Raw genomic sequence first — 11070 nt, forward strand, 5'->3', positions numbered from 1 at the left:
TTTATTGATGCTTGCGATTTAAAAATTGATTTAGAAGAGCTGAAAATGGCTACAGTAGACTGTATTGAACCCGAAGTCGAGAAGAAAACAAAAGTAAAAATACTTTCTAATAATTGTATGGAAATTAGGAAATTTAAAATCAATTCGGAGAGGTTAGCCAAGAAAAATTTAGGTACAAGTTTAGTTGAGGAAAATTTAGCCAATCGTTTAGGCGAAGAAAATTTAGGTACACATTTAGGTGAAAAGAGTTTAGGTAAAAGTTTAGGCAAGGAAAATTTAGGTACACATTTAGGTGAAAAGAGTTTAGGTAAAAGTTTAGGCGAGGAAAATTTAGGTACACATTTAGGTGAAAAGAGTTTAGGTAAAAGTTTAGGCGAGGAAAATTTAGGTTCACATTTAGGTGAAAAGAGTTTAGGTAAAAGTTTAGGCGAGGAAAATTTAGGTACACATTTAGGTGAAAAGAATTTAGGTAAAAATTTAGGCGGGAACAATTCAGGTACAGATTTAGGTGAGAAGGGTTTAGGTAATATTTTAGATGACGAAGCTTTAGGTTCAGGTAGTTTAGGAAAGAGCATAGAGGATAATTTTGAAAGTGAAATGTTAGAAATAAACATTTTAGAAGATGAGACTAAAGAAATGGCTTACAATATCGGGGATCAGGTTAGTTATAAGGATCAAATGAAGTTTATTGAATCATTAGAGGAAAATTATATTAAAGTATTGCGACCTGAAAGTCCTAGAGTTAAATGTGAGTTGAATATTATTTTAGAGAACACAAAACCATTTAGTTGTGCACCTAGAAGACTGTCTTATAATGAAAAAGAGGCATTACAGAAATTGTTAGATGAATACTTAGAAAAAGGAATTATTCAGAGTAGTAAATCGGAATACGCATCTCCGATCGTTTTAGTGAAGAAAAAGACTGGGGAGTTTAGGTTGTGCATTGATTTCAGACGGTTGAATAAAATTATGGCTAAAGATAATTATCCTATCCCCTTAATTGACGATTTGTTAGATAAATTGGTGGGAAAATCGGTTTTTACAAAATTAGATTTAAAGAATGGGTACTTCCACGTTTTCGTGAACAAAGAGTCAGTGAAGTACACATCTTTTACAACGCCGCTAGGGCAATTTGAGTTTTTGCGAATGCCAATGGGTTTGAAGACGGCTCCCCAGGTATTTCAAAGATTTGTAAATGATATTTTTTCTGATATGATTCGTGATAATAAGGTGATAATATATATGGATGACATTTTAATTGCAAGCCAGAGTATTGAAGAACATTTAGGAATATTAGTAGAAGTATTTAGGAGATTAGTGGAGAATAAATTAGAACTAAGAATGGATAAATGCAAGTTTCTTCAAAATAAGGTAAAATATTTAGGTTTTCTAATTTCAAATGAAGGAATTAAAGCTGATGAGAGGGGATTAGAAGCTATAAAGAGCTTTCCTATGCCAAATAAAGTGCAAGCTGTACAAAGTTTCTTAGGTCTTTGTTCTTACTTTCGCCGCTTTATAAAGGACTTTTCGATATTGGCGAAACCATTATATGATTTACTGAGGAAAGATAGGACGTTTGAATTTGGAAATGAAGAGTTGGCTTGTTTCACACTGTTGAAAGATAAATTAGTTGCAGCCCCGGTGTTAGCTTTATATGATTACAAGGATGAAATTGAGCTCCACTGCGATGCGAGTGCGTTAGGGTTTGGGGCTGTACTGTTTCAGAGAAAGGAAGACAAGAAGTTGCACCCGATTTTTTATTTTTCGAAAAGATCGACATCGACTGAAGCTAAATACCATAGCTTTGAATTAGAGACGTTAGCCATTATTTATGCACTTAGAAGGTTTAGGATATATTTACAAGGGAAACGGTTCAAGATTGTTACAGATTGTAATTCTCTAACATTAACGTTGAATAAGATAGATTTAAACCCACGAATTGCAAGGTGGGCTTTAGAATTACAAGAATTCGATTATGAATTAAAACACAGGGCAGGAAAACAAATGCAGCATGTTGATGCACTTAGCAGATGTAATAATGTAATGATAATAGAGGCAAATACGTTTGAGAATAATTTGGTAATTTGTCAGTCAAGAGATAGTAAGGTACAAGAAATTAGGGAAATTTTAGAAAACGGAGAGCATAAGTGGTTTGAAATGAGGAACGGGGTTATATATAGAAAGAATAATAATAACAAGTTACTGTTTTATGTACCAAATAGAATGGAGGAACACGTGATGTATAAATATCATGACGAATTAGGTCACATTGGAAGGGATAAGATGTTAGATGCGATTAGTAAAAGTTATTGGTTCCCGGGCATGAAACAAAAGGTTTGTGATCACATTCAGAACTGTTTGAAGTGTATAGCTTTCTCTCCTAAATTAGGCAAAGGAGAGGGAGCGCTGCACAGTATCCCCAAAGGGAATAGACCATTTGATGTTATTCATATTGATCACTATGGGCCAGTAGATAATAGTAGAGTAAAAAAGCATATCTTAGTGGTAATAGATGCATTCACGAAGTTTGTTAGGCTTTATACAACAAAAACAACGAATACAAAAGAAGTTATGAGTGCTTTAACAGACTACTTTCGGTCATACAGCAGACCAAAGTGTATTATTTCGGATCGTGGGAGTTGTTTTACGTCAACGGATTTTACAAACTTTACAGGGTCACCACAGGCTAATGGGCAAGTTGAGCGAGTAAATAGGAGTTTGGGACCGATGATTGCAAAACTATCGGAACCAGAGAGAGGATTACATTGGGATGTAATTATTGAAAAAGTGGAGTACTCGTTAAACAATACACTTCATAGCAGCATCAAACAGCTTCCTAGTGAAACCTTATTTGGAATAGCTCAGAGAGGAGAAAATAGTGATGAATTAAAGGAAAAATTAGGAGAGGAAGAAAAGATTGAAGATAATAGACAAAATTTAGAACAGATTAGGCAGAACGCGGAAGAAAACCAAATAAAATCTCAAACAAAAAACGAAGCCTATTACAATGCGAAAAGGAAGATTAATACAGAATATAGAGAAGGAGATTATGTCATGGTAAAGAATTTTGATAGTACTGCAGGGGTTTCGAGAAAGCTTATACCGAAGCACAAAGGACCATACATTATTGGAAAAGTTTTAAGAAATGACAGATTTTTATTAAAGGACATCGACGGGTTTCAGTTATCTCGGAATCCATACCAAGGTGTTTGGAGCGCAAGTAATATTAGGCATTGGATAAAAGATGAAAATAAATCTTAATCAATTAAATAGAATAAAAATACTAATAATAAGACTGAAATTGTAAGAAAAAATTGTACAAAATTGTTAACTACTTCTAAGACTTAGCTTAAGATATGTTGTAACGCCGAGATAGTGGGCTATCTCAAAGCCAGGATGGCCGAGTTGTAACAGGCCAAGTATAATATATATAAGCTGGCCACATTATTAGAGCAGTGGCTATCTCTTTCAAGAGAGGTGCTATCCCTCTCTCTCAAGAGAACGCCAGAGAGAGCTGCCTGCGTGCAGCGAAGCTCAGTCTCGATCGAACCAGAAAGTAAAGACAACGTGTGTGAGAGTTTAAATTAAAATAAAGAGACAAACTATTCCTGGTACAATTATTTAATCGAAAGATTTGACAACAAAACAAATTTAATTCAAGAATTTACCCAAAATTTTTTGGTTTACCCTAAATCACAAACGATTATTTTTTAATCTGTGCTGATTTTCTTTTGGTTTAATGCTTAAATTCAGAAATACTAACAAGTAGGTAATTCCTAAAAATGAATTCTTATTTTAAATTTAATCTAAGAACTAAAAATAATCAGATTAAATTGACTTGATTTATTTAAATTAGACCTTTTGTCGCATTATTAAATCCTATTAAAGCTTTTTGGTTTGTGGCAACGCTTGTTGATTCCCAATCGTTTTAAACTACATTCCCTCTGACTACTAGGCACATCTATAACCGATAACCGATTACCAAATGCCCATCTATGGCCAACCGCAAAATGAGCCTTATTTAAATGGCCACAAAATGCCCAATACCAAAAAATGGCAGGCTAATAAATAAAATAAATATTACCGAAAAATGTTTCAATTTAAGCACATTTCATTTAGTTTGTTTGTGTTTGTTTTCGGTAAATGGCAAATGGGAAATGCCATTAAACAATTATTTGCACGGCTTAGGCAACAATGAGGAAAATGAATTGCAACAAAGTGCAAATCTAAGCAAATAAATAATAAATATTTAATTCTATTTCAATTCATTAGCTAATGTAATTAGTGGACCACACCCAAGTTGTGCCGAAACTGTTGTGGCAACCCCATGTAATTGGATTAAACTCGTAGTCAAAAGCCCCCAGGATACTGCGTGGGATGCCGACACTCGCACACACTCACACACAACCGAGCACACCTATTATTAAGCGCACACAAACAGGACAAAGTGATTCTGCAATCGGAATAATGCAAATATGACAAAACAAAGGCGAAACTTACTGAAAATAAGCGCAACCAAGGGGAAGGGAAAGTGGCCTCCATACACGGCGGTTTAATTACATTTAAAAGGCTTGCTTGTGCGTCACACAGGGCGTATGCTTAATAAACCAGAACGCTGCAGAGGAGCACATTTTTGGCATAGAGGATGGGAATTGACGGAGAAATTTATTCACTTGTTTGTCTGTTTGCGTGTTTTGCACATAATTCAATAAACAGAATAACGAGTGACGTGCCGCAAAACTAATGAACTTAAAGAGCGACAAACAAACAATAACCAAATTCGAGTGTGTCGAGGTAAATTCACCTGCATTCGTCACGTTCGCTTATGTGTCTGTTTAATTAGGCAATTAAGTCACAACTGGAATATATCCAAAAGCGCAGCGAACTGATTAAAATGTTCGTTTTATTTTGCTGCACTTTTGTTTTTTAATATAAATCCTAATGGAAAATCTCTTTAAGTTGATACTGCAACTTGCTATCTGCCATCTTAAGTGCAACTGTAGCCACAAATCCCCCTGCACCTTCTGCGGCAGTCAGGAGTTAGAGAAGAACAGAGCTAACATGCAATCACGTTGACAGACTCTCTTAAGTAGAAAATGCTCGGGTGCAAAATGCAGCTAGAGAAAGAAAATAATTTCCAAGTCGATGGGGAAAGGAGGGTAAAAGTCAGTGGGGATCAGGATGTGGGCGATGGGACTAGAGTTGAACAATCGTGACTGGAGAGCAAATGTAAAACCAAGGCCAAAAACAATCGAGATAAGACTAAATTTAGATATGAATAAATATTTTTTAATTAGCTCGCAACAACTATTTTGTGTTCATCTTCATTGAATGGTAAAAAATAAATATATTTTGAATGAAAAATAAATTTGACACTCACCAGAATGAAAAAGACTTAACGGCCCTAAATTATCCTCGCAGATCCAATCCAATTACCTGAAAACATTCTAATAATCATTAAATGCTTTTGGACATTTCAAAGCATTCGCTTAATATATTTAAAACTATAGTTGACAGTGTTTTTTATAACATTTAATTTCATTGAGTATGCTTTGATGAACATTTTATAAGGTTATCGTTTAGAAACTAGAGTACTGGAGAAAAGTAAAATGGAACACAAAAATGGGAGACCAAACTTTAGGTTAATTTCCATCAAAATCCACTAAAATGTATTACTTTGAAAAGGTTATTTTTTCTAAAGCTCCAGATCCCAGGACCGTCCAAGGTCCTTTTTCACGCTCTCATCTCCAACAGTGACACACACCTGCTGGCACACGAACACATATGAGTTGATCCCTGCTACTTAAGAAAAACTAAGTGAAGCATATAAGTAGCAACTAATTTTCAAGCTGATGTAACAGCAGACGACGACGACGAGGACGACAAAGGACAAAGGATTGTCTGTCAGTGAGTGTGTGTGTGGCAACCATTTTGGCTCTTATTTGCTTCAGCTTCTTGCTCTTTTTCAACTATACCAGATGCGCTTAATTTGCGCTCATTGCTCGCCAATGCGTAAATGGAAGGAAACAAACGTTTGTCTTCGTTTGTTGGAAGCTGAAACAAAAATCGTTGCATACTTTCTGGGGCGACCCGAAATCACAAGGAGTGCCATCGAAACTTGCCCAAAACAATTTAAAATTACCTCACGTATGTGTGTGAAATTGCAAACGTATTGTGGGCGTGTCGCCGCCCCCCATTGCGTCCATGGCCAATATATATGGCAGCTTATAAGTCAAGTGCAAAGGCAGCACCAAACTGAGAGAATAAAGAAAAGGAAACTCTACTCCGCTTCTCAAGAGTCGCCAATTTAGCCATTTTGTAGCTCATACCAAGACTTTCCAAGTTAAATAAAATCTCACAAGATTAATAATCTTGTTAACAATCCGCTACAAGAAACGGATTTTAGAAGCAAGTTTTTTTCAATATACAAAAATAAATTTTTAGACATAGAAAGGTTGCTAGTACCAACTTTTGGAGACATTTACATTTATTATACTTTTCTGCTAAATTATAGTTTTTTTTTTTATAATAGGAAAAGACAAAATATCTGAAATTAAGGAAATGTTGGTAAACACCATTTCTACTGTTAATAAAAAATATACAATAGCTCTCTTTTTCCATCTAAAATGTTATCAACACTGCTCGCTTTTCTTTTCTTCTCATCTGTCTACAGCAATTTTCGTTACAAAACTTTCGGCTAAGCAACTCGATGGGAAAGTGTGGGCGTGGCAAGGGCGATGGCAATGCTGTGGCATTTTAAGTAAAATTTTATAGAGCATACCTTGCGGGTGCTTTTGCAGTTGCTAACGATGCGTGTGTGTGTGTGTGTGTCTAGATGGGCGGGAGTTTCGAAAGGGGCGGGGCAGGAAAGGTGTCGGAGAGCTGAGGAATGTTACTGATGACGTCGCTAGACGACGACGAATTAAGTGTTTCGTTATTGTTGCTGGATGGGTTGTGCAACGAAGCGTATTGCAGTTCTTGCTGTGTACACACAGTCAGGCGACAAATCAGTCGTATTTCTCTGCACTTGAGGGAGAATTTTATAAATAAAATAAAATCAGCACACAATGTTCTAGAAACAGAATGCTAAGTCAAGTGACAAGTATTCTTTTTTTCTTCAGTCACCATCCGAGCACTAAAAGTATAAATGTATTGTTCAATATGCTAATCGAAATTTTTATAAACTAATTTTAAAAATATCCACAAATTTAAGAGTCTAATAAATAGTTGCTATTTAGTTGTGATGATGAACTTTGAATGGGTATGGACTGGGAATTCCCGGATTTGTAGACTTTATCTTAATTGTTTCATAAAACAAACAGAATGTAAGCCTTAGTTTCGATTTTCTAATGGTTAAATAATCATAGACTATGCATAAACCTTGAAGTATTAGTCTTTGTCGCCTGTCTGGAAATTGTCTGGCCGAGTCCAAGTGTCTAAGTGAGTTTGTCTGCCAGTCACTGTAAGGGCGTGCGACTCCTTTGCTTTTCCAGCCCGAGTTCCTTTGGCCCTGTGGACTTCAGATCCAGCATTTGCTGTTTCCTTTTTGGCTGAGGAAATGCATTATCCACTTAGGAGGCAAGAGGGAAAAAGTGCCTCGCTGGGTTAGCAGCTACTTAGCGCGCTAGAAACAAAACGCACCGATGCCAGACAATCGCAAAGTGAGGCTCTGGGATGGATACTTCATTAAACTTGTGCTAATTCTCAACACCTTTGATTGTGTTTTCTCACCCACTCACAGCATAAAAACCTATTGACACGCACCCACAAAGCAATTGCACCTAGGACGCTAGTCCATTGATGATGTACACAGTAAACAAAAAGTACAAAGTCTTAGATTTCATGCCATACAGTACTTTTTTCTAAAATTATCTGATCGAAATAATATTAAAATTATCAGGGATCGCCCTTTTTGACGTGTCTAAAGTCAAAATTTTATATTTAAAAATATTCAATTTAATCTTTTTAATAATTAATTTTTTTTTGTAAGTTTAATTTTTTCTGTCCCATATGTGATTTTCCAGATAAAACCTGTAATTACTTTCGCATATATTTTTCAGTTTCAATGTAGAAAGAATTGTTGTGCCACTGAGAATATATATTCTTATGTGTACCATATCTTCGGACAAACACTTCAACTCTAATGAGGCAACTTTAAGTGTGCTAAACTTTCACCTGGAGGGACCAAGTTCTTGTGTGGTCTGCTCCGTATATTGTGTGTGATGCGAGCCGTAAAGATAAAGCCAAAAACGCAGACAGAGGCGGAGACAGATTCGGATACCGATATGCGGGGTGTGGGCAACCACTTTGGGAGTCACGTGCAGCTGCTTAGCATCCAACAAAGCAACCACCATCAAACCAACCACCAAACCGAAGTTTCAACTCCCCCACATTATCAATATGTGGAGTGGGCTCGGAGATTCATCCGCTCAATCTCAGTGATTGACATGCGGGTTCTCATGATACGCATCACATTTCGAGCCAGCATTTAAATGGCAAACCAGAAATCACGGAATTAACTTTAATATGGCATTTGAGGGAATGAATTGGTTTTGGCTCAAGGCAGTTTTAAAGGATTGTAAATGGAAACCGTCGTGAAATGCGTATGGAGACGTCTGATAAATGGAATGAAAGGGATTACTATATGCATCCAAAATTTCCATATTTTCGAAACAAAATTGTTAATTGCTTTTAAATCAAGCCGTTAAAAGGCTTATGATTTGTGGATTACTCTTGATTATTTATGATTATTACCTGTTTGTTTTTTTGATATATTTTTATTTTGCTATTACAAAATCTATGTTTAAAGTTGTTAAAGTTTTTGTTTACATATTGTTTTTGTACCTCAATAAATCCGAAATTCCAAAAGTGAATAATTGATTCTTATAAATATAATAAAAAAAGAAAATAGGTCTAGATAGCTTATGCAATATGATACATTACAACAAATTAATTGAAAGGATATTTTTTATAGAAAAGTAGAAGCAATTCCTATGCATTGTACCATTAAGACTGTTCTATAATGACTGTTTTAGTTCTACTTTCTCACATAAGTTTGTCCCGATTCAAGTTTCTGCTTCATCAGCCCAAAAGTATGGCATATCCTTGCAAGTTAAGTCGAAGTGAGAGCTGGCTGCCTTTTCCGTTTCCCCCTCTAAAAAGTGCAATCAATGCCAGAAACAATGAGCGAACAAAAGATAAATCGTTGCGCTGACTTTTGGCAAAATTTAATTCAGCAAAGTTATGACAAAGTTTTCGTTCAGCGCCTGCATGTTCAACTGTCAACGTTCGGCCATCCCCTTTCCCGTTTACGTTTTCCACTGCCCCCACTTTTCCACTTTCCCACTTTTCCCGCTTTTCTTCTTTTTTCATTGCAATGTCAGGCTGAGAGCCGTGTCCTGCAGGAAGCTTTCTTGCTGAGCCGTTTGTGATATGCTGCTTAGCTCTCGAGGATTTGCCAAGCCGCTTTTGTGTTTGGAATATTTGAAAACGCGTTTTACTTTTTTATGTGCTCTGATTTTGCCTGTAAGAAGAAAAATCTTTTATTTTCCTTCCTCTTGTTGTGTGTAATGCAAATGCCAAGGAGCTCAGCACGAGGGTCTCACATTTCAAATGATTCAACACACTGAAACAAATACTGGAACAACGTGAATTTGTTGCTTACTGAAGCGTGCTATTTTATTCGATTACAAATATTATAGATATTTTGTTGTTTAATATCAAAAGGAAACTTATTTGTTTTATTTAGGAATTACTTAAGGGTATTGAATTCATTTAACAGGGCTTAGTTCTTTTTCAGAATAATAAGTTTAACATAAATTTATAGTAGTAGACACTTTCATGTATTTTTTATATTTTTGACTACAAACATATATTTTAAAATAATGTCAAAAATCCTATCTTATAATAAGTGCAATAATATTTCGATGAAACCAATATTTCGTTTTACTTTCGTGCAACCAAGTTTTTGTTTGAAATCAAGTGTTTGTGTAGATCTAACTAATTTTCCCTGATTTTTCTCTCTGTGTTGGGGGTGTGCAGGGCAAACGTCTTAAAAGCTTCCGTGCCGCCCTACATGGCATCACCCGTTTTGGATTACGCACACATGACACCCAGACAATCAATAACCATTGACAAGCCACAAACGGCAACAACAAAAGTATATAAGATGGGGATATTTAGTTGTGAAATCCGTCAGCCCCCAAAAGAATGCGGCGAATTCTTCTTTATGGGTCCTCAAACTGCAAATCGACGACGTAGACGATGACATCCATCGAAGCCATCTTATTTCGTGGAGAGACTTTCAACTTTCGTGGCTTTTTCATATGATTTGATTACATTTTCGTTTATTTTCCTGGGGTTTTCTCGTCGGCTGCACTAAGTTCAATTGACAATTGAAATACAATATTTTTATTTGTCCTGAGCAGACAGACGAAAGTCCTTGCTGTCATAATAATATGAATATTATTTGCGTCTGGGCTTTTACCCAAAAACGATTTGATGTAATGGCCCGAAAATGCTAGGGTATTGAATGATATCTGGGGATTATGGGTGCTGGCTGCATATTTGCCGAATCATAAATTGTCAAGATGCTTCTGTCACTTTAATAAATGTTTTTTAGCTTTTCGATACAAAATTCTTCCTTCCTCAAAAATCATTAATCTATTTTGTTTATTAAAAACCTTGTGAGGGGAACTGTAGATAAAAAAGGTAGATGGGGTACCAAAAATGTTTAAACTGGCTATTTTAAATCATTCATTTTTGTTTTTCAATATTCCGATTGAATATTTTTGCTTCATTAAATAAAGTAATGTAGAGTTTCTATAAGAGTACCTTCTGTTTTATAAAAAAACAAGAAAGGAAAGCTAACTTCGGGCGGAGCCGAAGTTGATATACCCTTGCAGAATACTCTGTAAATTATATTCTCCAAAATTATTCATATGATGCATTCTTAATACTCATAAAAAATCCCAACTTCCTAACTTTAAAAACACCAAAGTTATGACATTTCCAATCGTTCAGTTATATGGCAGCTATAGGATATAATCGGCCGATCCTTATGAAATTTGG

The sequence above is a fragment of the Drosophila rhopaloa genome, unplaced genomic scaffold, assembly GCF_018152115.1.
Source record: "Drosophila rhopaloa isolate 14029-0021.01 unplaced genomic scaffold, ASM1815211v1 contig_163, whole genome shotgun sequence".
Taxonomy (NCBI): Eukaryota; Metazoa; Arthropoda; class Insecta; order Diptera; family Drosophilidae; genus Drosophila; species Drosophila rhopaloa.